We start from the raw sequence: 9,218 nt of genomic DNA, 5'->3' as shown, positions 1-9,218 counted from the left end.
GGAGGCTCACCTGGGCCACGTTAGTCCTGAAGGCCTCCAGCCCTCCGGCCTCCCCTCCGCCCCACACCATCAGCGTCACTGTGCCCGAGGGATCCAGGTCCCTGCAGCCCCTCTCGGCCGGGGTCCCCTGGCCCCACTCTCGTCCAAGAGATGCTTCCGCCACAAGCGCAGCCTGCAGCCTCCAGACCCCAGGCCCAGCGCACTGCGTGCCCGACCAGCCGGTGCCTCTGCCTCCCGAGCCTCTTCTCCTTCATTCTCTGGGGCATTTATCGAGCGCCTGCTGTGCGCCAGGCCCTGTTCGCAGTACAGGATGCAACTGCACTTCACGGTAAAGCTGCAGCTCTGGGGAGCTGCGAGGTGGGGGGACAGGTGACATCAAGAGCCACCACGTGGCTCGCGGGATTGCATGGTGGCTGGGAGAACCCCGCTGCTTTAGTCAGCTTTTCCTCTGCTATGACATAGGGACCCGCCAGAGCAACTGTAGACGAGGGAAAGTTTGGGAGGGGCTCACGGTTTCAGAGGGCGACTCAGTCCACAGAAGGCCGGCTCCGTCCTGGGGTGACGCAGGACCTCAGGGCAGAGTGAAGTGGCTTGTGGTGACCTGGAGGCAGGGAGGCTCCATGAACCAGACCCAAAATATGTACCCAAGCCACGCCCCCAGCCCCTCCAGCCACGCCCCAGCCCAGCCACGCCCCTGCCCCCTCCAGCCACGCCCTCTGCCCGCCCCAGCCACGCCCTCTGCCCTCCCCAGCCACGCCCCCAGCCCCTCCAGCCACGCCCCTGCCCCCTCCAGCCACGCCCTCTGCCCTCCCCAGCCACGCCCCCAGCCCCTCCAGCCACGCCCCTGCCCCCTCCAGCCACGCCCCCTGCCTCCAGGTGCCACTCAGCCGACTGGATGGAGGCCCTCGGTTGCCTCACCTCCGACCCTTAACACCGGTGGCTCACTGACCCGGGCGCACAGGGACAGCCCCGGCGCCCCCGACCCGGCCTCGCCCTGCCCCCAGCCCTGGCCACGGGAGTTTGCTTGCTCTGTCCCCAACTCGGGGTGCGGGGAGGCCGGGGGGACAGTCGTGGGCACACGAGGCAGCGCCGCCCAGGAGCCTCCCGACGGTGCCCCACTGTCCAGGCCCGCGGCTCCCCCTCCCAGCGGGGCCTCGGCCACCCCCACCCAAGGGGACCCGAGGAGCCAAGGGAGCCCCGGGAGGAGCAGTGGCCAGCTGGGCCCCTCGAGATCAGAGAGGGCCGCCTGGGAGGGCGTCAGAGCGGGCTTCCTAGGTCCAACCGGAGCTCGTGGGCGCAGGGGTCCAGCCAGAGGCGTAATCGCCGTGTCTTCCACCAGTGTCACCTGAGCCCATGCCTTCCACTAGTGTCACCTGAGCCCATGTCTTCCACTAGTGTCACCTGAGCCCACAGCGGCCCAAGAGGGATCAAATTTAATTGTGGTTAAAAAAAAATGCATCACATGAAATTGACCATCACCTGTTTCCAATTATTCAGGGCAGTGGCATCAGGTGCGGTCACGTTGCTGAGCCGCCGTGGCCACCACCTGTCTCCAGAACAACTCTTCTTGCCCAACTGCCCCTCTTCCCCCTTCTGCACTCATTCCGCCCCTCCCCCAGCCCCCGGGGCCCACCATTCTTTTTCCTGTCTCCAAGGGTTTGACAAATCTAGGGACCCTAAGTAGAGTCACACAGCGTCTGTCCCTTGATCACTGGCCTCTCACTCAGCATAATGTTCTTGAGATTCATCGCATCATAGCGTGGACCGGACTTCATTCTTTTTCCTGGCTGAGTACTATTTCAGGTGAGGGAGGATCTGAGTCGATCAGTCACCCTCTTGCCCCCGGCAGGCCCGGGTGGCCTCGGGCTGCTGTGATCCTGGCTGCCCTGGTCAGGACTCTGCTGCTGTTTCTTTGGGTCAAACCATGAAGCAGAATTGGCTAGGTCATAAGGTGATCCTTTTAATTACCTAATTAAATCTGTAAATGTCGACACGCGACAACTGCGCACTTCTGGGCACAGCGTGGCTCTCCCACACATGGGGGTGACATATAGTGAGCGGTCAGAGCCGTCACAGGCTCCGTCGCCCCCAGCACTGACCGTCTGCACTGGGAGCCCCAGACCCCCTGTGGCGGCGATTTTGAAATTCGCAGTTGTAGCCGCGGCCTGGCCCCCGCCGTCCCAGGACGCACTGACCGTCCCCTCTCTGTTCCCTGACATGGTCACTCTATGTCCAGGTCCCCTCCCGCTGGGGGGATCGGCCCTCCCACGCGGCCCCTGCCTCACTCTTGGCTGAGCCCCGGGTCATTCCAGCAACCGAGAGGCAGGGAGTCTTTCGAGGCCCATGTCGCAGAGAAATCTGAGGCCACATCAGATTTCAGAATGTCCCCTCCCCGCGTGGTTCCTGCAGGGCCCCTCCCCACCCGCCTGGCTGCAGGTCGCGGTTCCCATGCCGCCCAGCTCAGCGGCTTCCAAGAGAAGCAGGTTGCACCTGGTGGGGCGCCCAGCCCGGCCAGCGGCCACGGGAGGGGGGTGGAGGCCGGGGCACATGGCAGTCCCCACCAGCTCCTGCCTGTTCCAGACCCACCTTAGGGACCTGGGAGACCCCGGGTGTGCAGCGCTGGAGCCAGCCGGACCTGAGGGCACCCCGACCTGAGGGCACCCCGACCTGAGGGCACCCCGACCTGAGGGCACCCCGGCTCAGCCACTTGCCAGCTGGTAACGGAGGGTGTGAGCCCCGTTTGCCATCTGGGGCCTCCCTGGAAGTGCCCACAGCCACAGCATCAGAAGAGGAGCGTCCACGTGGCACCCGGGGACCCTGCCACACACCCAGGACAATCCTGAAATTGAGGTGAAATCAGCCATTTTTAGGTATGCAATTCCACAGCATTTAGTGCATTCTCATCTCATGATCGCCACCTCCAAATGGTTCTAAAACACTGTCATCTCCCCTAGAGGACACCCTGTCCCCTTAGTGGTCACTCCTCACCCAACCAGCTCCCAGCCCCTGGCAGCCCCTGGTCTGCTTTCTGTCCCGGTGGATTCACCTCTTCTGCACATTTCATGTCAATGATATCACACGCCGTGTGGCCTTTTGTGTCTGGCTTGTCACTCGGTGTCATGCTTTTGAGATTCATCCGTGTTGTGGCCTGGGCTGGGGCTCTACTCCTCTTCATGGGTGAGTAATATTCCACCTTGCGGGCAGACCACAGGGTGTTGACCCAGTCACCCACGGATGGGCATTTGGTGGCTTCCATTGGGGCTGTTGTGACTAGTGCCGCTGTGACTGCAAGGCACAGGTAGTTGAGCATTTCTGCCACCCCTTTTTGTGTCCCATGCCCGGGATCCCCAGGTGGCTCAGCCCTGGGGGCAGCGGCTGATTGAACACAGTCCTGCTCTTTGCTCTCATCGAAGAGGGACCCAGACCGCGGCCCCTCCCTTGGCTCCGTCACCTCCGCAAAGCCCCCCGAGCCAGGAGGGAGGGCTGGGCTGGGGGGAGGCTGCGGGGCCCTCGGGGGTGGCCGGTCCTGGGAACGCTGTGCCCCCAGAGGACGGGGACCTCGGAGAAGCCACACACGACGGGCGGGTCCTGAAGACCTCGCCGGCCCCCACGGCTGGAACCCCTTCTTGGGATCAGCGATGGAGGAGACGCGGCTGGACTCCGCGGGTCCTGGTCCCCTTCTCCCGAGTCCTGGGGAGTCGAGCCCACGGAGCCCGTCCCCAGCCCGTTTCTATTTGGAGACAAGGGCCTCGCCGAGCTGCGGAGGCTGGCTTTGAACTCGCCATCCTCCTGCCTCAGCCTCCAGTCACTGCGCCCAGGGGAGTGACCTGCCAGGCCACCACATCAACTTTAAAGGCCGGGGGGGGGGACATTGTAAACCCAGGAGGCAGGAACACGTGTCCCATCCGGCCCAGATGAACCTCATCCCGTTGGACTTCCGCACATCGTCTGGGTGACAGGTGCGGTGGCCCAGCCCCTGGGCGATCCTGGGTGTGTCCTCCCCCCGAAGTGTGGGTCTTGGCCAGCGAGCGCAGGGCAAGGGCAGGTTCCACAGCCCCCACGTTGTCCCCTCTGGGAACCTCGGTCTCCTTCTGTGACGTGGGAGAGGGACGCTTTGTGGCTGTGCTTCGCTGGGGATTCACCCCGGGCCTCGGGCACAGGGCTCTGCTGTCCATCCCATCCCGGGCCCAGGACGGGGACACTCTGACTCCTGGCTTTGCACACACTGTCCCCCAGGCTGGCCAACCCAGGTGAGCTCCTACATTATCCGCTGAGTCCCAGCAGAGAGGCCCCTCCTCCCGGCGGCTGCCCTGGCCTCCAGCCCTGGCCTCCAGCCCTGGCCTCCAGCCCTGGCCTCCCTGCGGCAGAGTCCTGAGGCCACAGGGCTGGGGACATCTGTGTCTGTCAGTGTCTCCTCCAGATGGCGGCTCCTCGAGGGACAGGCTGGGGACATGGGGGGGATAAAGTTGACGGATAAAGGAGCCAAGGCTCCTGGGGACCCCTGCCCCGTGGGAGCCTGGACCCCAGGGACGTGCCCCTTCCTGGACGCGCACCAGGCGGCGGGCACGTGGGGGAGGCCCGGAGGACGCACCACCTGCGCCCTGACCCCTGCTGGTTCCCCACAGCCCCTGCCGCGTCCAGGACAGCCTGTCCCCTGGGTGTCCCCCGGGTCACAGATAAGGGCTCCGGGCCGCTATCGGCAGGAAGCATCTTGGCAGGACAGGAAGCCGCGGCGTGGGGCCCGCGCGGGCTCGGCCTATCCGCGGCCAGATATTTTGGGAGCCGCTATATAAGCCCCGGCTCGGCTCCGGCAGCTCCCGGGGGGAGGCTCGGACTCCACGTCCTCCGCAGCCCTGAGGCTGGGGACCCGGGCCGCGAGGCTCTGGAGCAGGAGAAACCTGGGCCGCCCTGATCCCCTCCGGCTGCTGGGCGACCCCAGGCCAGTGTCCTCGCCTCTCTGGGCCTCAGTTCCCCCCGCCCCCTGCCCGGCCTCCTCTGCTCCTGTCCAAGGTGGACCCCCCCTGGGCCCCGAGCCTCTCCTGAGGTCCCCACCGGACACTAGGCTCCTGGGGAGGTCTTCCCACAAGTTTGAATTTCTCAAGTTCAAAATCGTCCAGCCACTCGCGCCCCAGGCCTCCCTAGGACTCCCACCTGCCTCCCCGCCCCAGACAGCTGCCCCCCAAGCTCCCGGCTGCCCCCCACCTGGGATGTGGCTGCCATTATTCCCACTTAACGAGACGGGAATTGAGGCCCAGAGAGGGGAAGGGACTCCGCTGAGGCCACACAGCAGGCCTGAGGCAGCGCCCAGTGGAGGCAGCCTGGGGCTCCCGCTGTCCCAGGGCAGCCGGTGACAGGGCTGGGGCGAGCCGGGTCCCCACTCCTGGCCAGCAGGCGCCTCCTCCGTGACCAGTAAAAGTGAAACGCAGAAGTGAGAGAAGCTCACCGGCCCCCGGCCCTGCTCAGGGCTCGGCCGTCCTCGGGGACAGGAGAGGGGCAGGACGAGGCTGGCGGGGGAGGCCAAGCGTGGCCATGTAAAGTGGCCCCAGCACCTGCCCGCGCTCGCCGGGGGGCTGTGGAGCATGCACGCGCCCCGCCCGGCAGCTGCAGCCAACGGGAGGGAACAGCCAGATAGAACCCAACCTGATCTCCACCCCCGGCCGAGCTCAGCCCAGCCCGGGCCTGAAGAGCCAGGTTAGGCTGAGTGACCGCTGGCAAGTTACTGTCCTACTCTGGACCTCAGTCCCCCAGCCTCAGAAAGGTCTCCTACCGCCCTCACCCGCCCACACCCCTCTCTCTCTCTCTCTCTCTCTTTTGAACTGGGGACTGAACCCAGGGGTGCTGAACCCTCAGCACTATTTTTTAGGGGGGACAAGGTCTTGCGGAGTGGCTCAGGGCCTCAGTTGCTGAGGCCGGCTTTGAACGTGGGATCCTCCTGCCTCAGCCTCCGAGCGCTGGGTTGCAGGTGGGGGCCACCCCCGCTCCCCCACCTTCCCTCGAGGTCCCGGTGGGGCCGGGGGCCAGGCCTGACGAGGCTCAGCCTGCAGCCCCGAGGGCCTCGCCCTCCCAAGAGCCTCACGGCCTCCCCACGCGGCGGCTTAGAAACTCTGGCCAGTGAAAGTGGCTGCTCCGCTCCGCCTTCAGCCATCTGGAGCAGGTGACGGGGACCTGGGCTGTGCTCTGGGTCAATGCTCCACTGCCTCCAGGGCCTGTCCCGGGCACCACTCAGAAGCAGACACACACACACACACACACACACCCCGTGGTCTTCTCTGATCTCTGCCCCATTTCAAAATGGCAGAGGCAGCTTCCCGTCTGCTCTAACCAGCCCAGAAGGGAGGGGGAACCCACCTCCCTCTTTCTGGAGCCTAGACCTTTAGTAATGCAATCCGTAAGCCCAGCAGCGGGTCTGCAGCCCCGTCTCCGGCAGGGCTCTTCCCATCAAGGTCATCGATTCAAGATGCGGAGCCCATAAAGGAGCTCGGGCAGTGGCGGTGGGGGTCAGGGGTGCCCCGTTTTCTTGATCCGGGTGCTGGGTACGTGGGGGAAGGCACTTTGAGAAAAGCCGCAGACTTAGGATCTGGGCACTTCCCGTCCAGATGTCATCACCTAACAATGGGGTGGGGGGCAGTTAGGGTGTCGGGGACGCTGGGGGGCAGGTAGGTGACCAGGAGAGGCGTCGGGCAGGGGACGGATGGGGTCTGCGAGGGGCCTGGGGGGCAGGGTCTTCACCTGCCGGGGCCGCGGCATCTGGGTCCAGGACCCGCCCCGGGAGGCTCTTGAATGGCGGGGAGCCGCGGGGTGGGGTGGGGTGAGCCTGGCGCAGGGAGATTCTGGGGGGAGCGAGTTTTACAGATAATTGTCCCAGGAACGTGACTCAGCTCGTGGGGACAGCTGAGGCAGGGGACAGCAGGGAACGGTTCCTCGTGGAGGGCAGGGGCCCGCGGTCACCCCGGCCCCACCTCCAGCTGCGCTCGGCCTCCACCTGGGCCTCCGCCCGGGCCTCCAAGCCCCCATAGGAAGTCCTGCTTTCCCGACAACAAGCCACCGGCCACCTCCTGTGCCCTCCCCGCCCCACCCGGCCACTACGATGCTCCCCGTCTGCAGGCTCTCTGTGGGGACACTGGGCCTCCACCCGGGCTCAGGGGCCTCTGCTGGCCAGGGCCCGGGCTCCCCACACTCCCCCCCATCCACCACCCCTGAGCCCTGTCACCTGGACCAGCCTCTCTGGAATCACCCTGTCCTTCTCTCTGCCTGTCCCCTGGCCACCAGCAGGGCAGGACCCAGGTGACTTGTCCCCATTGGTGCTATTTCTGGCTCTCGACGGGGGCCCGGTCCCCAGAGCCAGCCCAGGGTCCCCGGGAAGCCGGGCCTGCAGGAGGCCATGGGTGGGTGGCCCCGTGGTCTCCCTGGGGCCGTGGGCCCTGCTGGCGGGAGGGGTCCCTCTCCTCACGGCCAGGCGAGAGCAAAGGTGGCCTCAGGGGACAAGGGGCACCGGGCGCTCCCCCCCCCCCCCCCCGTGGGCTCTTTCTAAGAAGTCGTCCATGATAACGTTCCCCCAAAACAGGAACCGGAGGGCTGCACCCGGGTTGCGAAGCCACCAGCAGAGCTGTCCCCTGTGCCCTGACCCCGGGGCTGGCCGGCTTCAGGGCCTGCTGGGCGCAGCTTGGAAAGATTTTTATGTAAAAGTGGTTGATGCAAATCCAGGGGCCCGGGGACCGCGGAAGGCCCCACTTCCCCTTTGCCACTCTGCTCCGGTGGCTGTCACCGGGGCACAGGCGGGAGGGCCGCTGGACACGGGGCTGCCCCCCCAGGCTGGCCCTCAGCCACCACCCTGCGTGGAACCGCTCTGAGCATCCGGGCCCAGATCCACCCTGGTCCTCGGGGCCCGTGTGGCCTCCACGTCCCCTGCCGTGAGGTGGCACTCACCCAAACCACCGGCAAGGAGTCTCTTAAAAGTGGGGACAAAGCCGGGCACGGTGGCCCAGGCCTGACCTCCCGGGGGCTGGGGAGGCTGAGGCAGGAGGATCGTGAGTTCAAGGCCGGCCTCTGTGATGTAGCGAGACTCTGAAGCAAAATAAAAAATAAGAAGGGCCGAGAGGCGGCCAGCGGGCAGGCGCCTGGGTGCAGCCCCCGGAGCAAAGAAAAAAGACACAAAATGTAAAATTGGCCACTTCCACCATTAAAGAGCACAGTTCAGTGGCGTCTTTGTGACAATGACTGTGACACTGGCTGATCCAGAACCACTCTCGGGTCAGAGGACACCCGTCCCTCTTGTCCAGCCTGCCGACACTGACCTCTCCCTGTCCCCATGGATGCGCCCCTGATGGACACTGTATGTCCACGGGCTCGCCCACGGTGGCCTCCCACATGGCGCCTCTGTCGCTCACTGTCACACTCAGCCACGCAGCAGCCGGGGTCGGCGCTTCGTCCCTTTCTGCGGCCGAGGGTGACCCAGCCTGGCCTGTAGACGTGTCCGTCAGTGGCCTGGGAGCCCCACGCAGCCCCGCACCCGCTGTCCCCGGCTGGGCCCGGTGGCCCTGGGTCTTGGGTCGCTTTCCTGTGTCTTGCTCTTATTTTCTTACCTGCGTGGCGCCGGGGTGGAGCCCGGGCCTCCCACGGGCCAGGCAAGCGCTGCCCTGAGCCCGGCCCCGGCCCCGGCCCCTCGGGTTCCTTTTTTTGAGATGGGGCCTCTCTGTGTCACCTGGGCTGGCCTTGAGCTCCTGGGGTCAAGAGACCCCCCCAACCTCAGCCTCCGAGGAGCAGGGACCTGGGGCCCCAGGCCCAGCGAGCGCCTCGCCCAGCCGAGTCTCATCACTGGAACCCACTGAGCTGTTTCCAGAACAAACCTGTCTGCAGACTTTTTTTGGGGGGCGGGGGGCAGGTACCAGGGATTGAACCCAGGCCCTCGAGGCTGAGCCACCCCCAGCCGGGTTTGGCACTTTCTTTAGAGACAGGGTCTCACTGAGCGGCTCAGGGCCTCGCTGTCGCTGAGGCTGACCTTGAACTCACGATCCTCCTGCCTCAGCCTCCCCAGCCCCAGGGATGACAAGTGTGCCCCATGTGTGCCACCAGGCCCCGCCCATTTTGCCATCTCTCCGGCAGCTTCCTGCGTCCTCGCGGCACTTGTTATGTCCTGAGTTTGGACCCTGCCACCCGAGTGGGAAGGACCGGGGAGCCCTGTGTTATCGAGGGGGGACCGAGGCTCAGAGACGGGGACT

This window comes from Marmota flaviventris, chromosome 1, assembly GCF_047511675.1.
Source record: "Marmota flaviventris isolate mMarFla1 chromosome 1, mMarFla1.hap1, whole genome shotgun sequence".
Classification (NCBI taxonomy): Eukaryota; Metazoa; Chordata; class Mammalia; order Rodentia; family Sciuridae; genus Marmota; species Marmota flaviventris.
The sequence above is the reverse complement of the archived record's forward strand: the minus strand, read 5'-3'. Positions refer to the sequence as shown.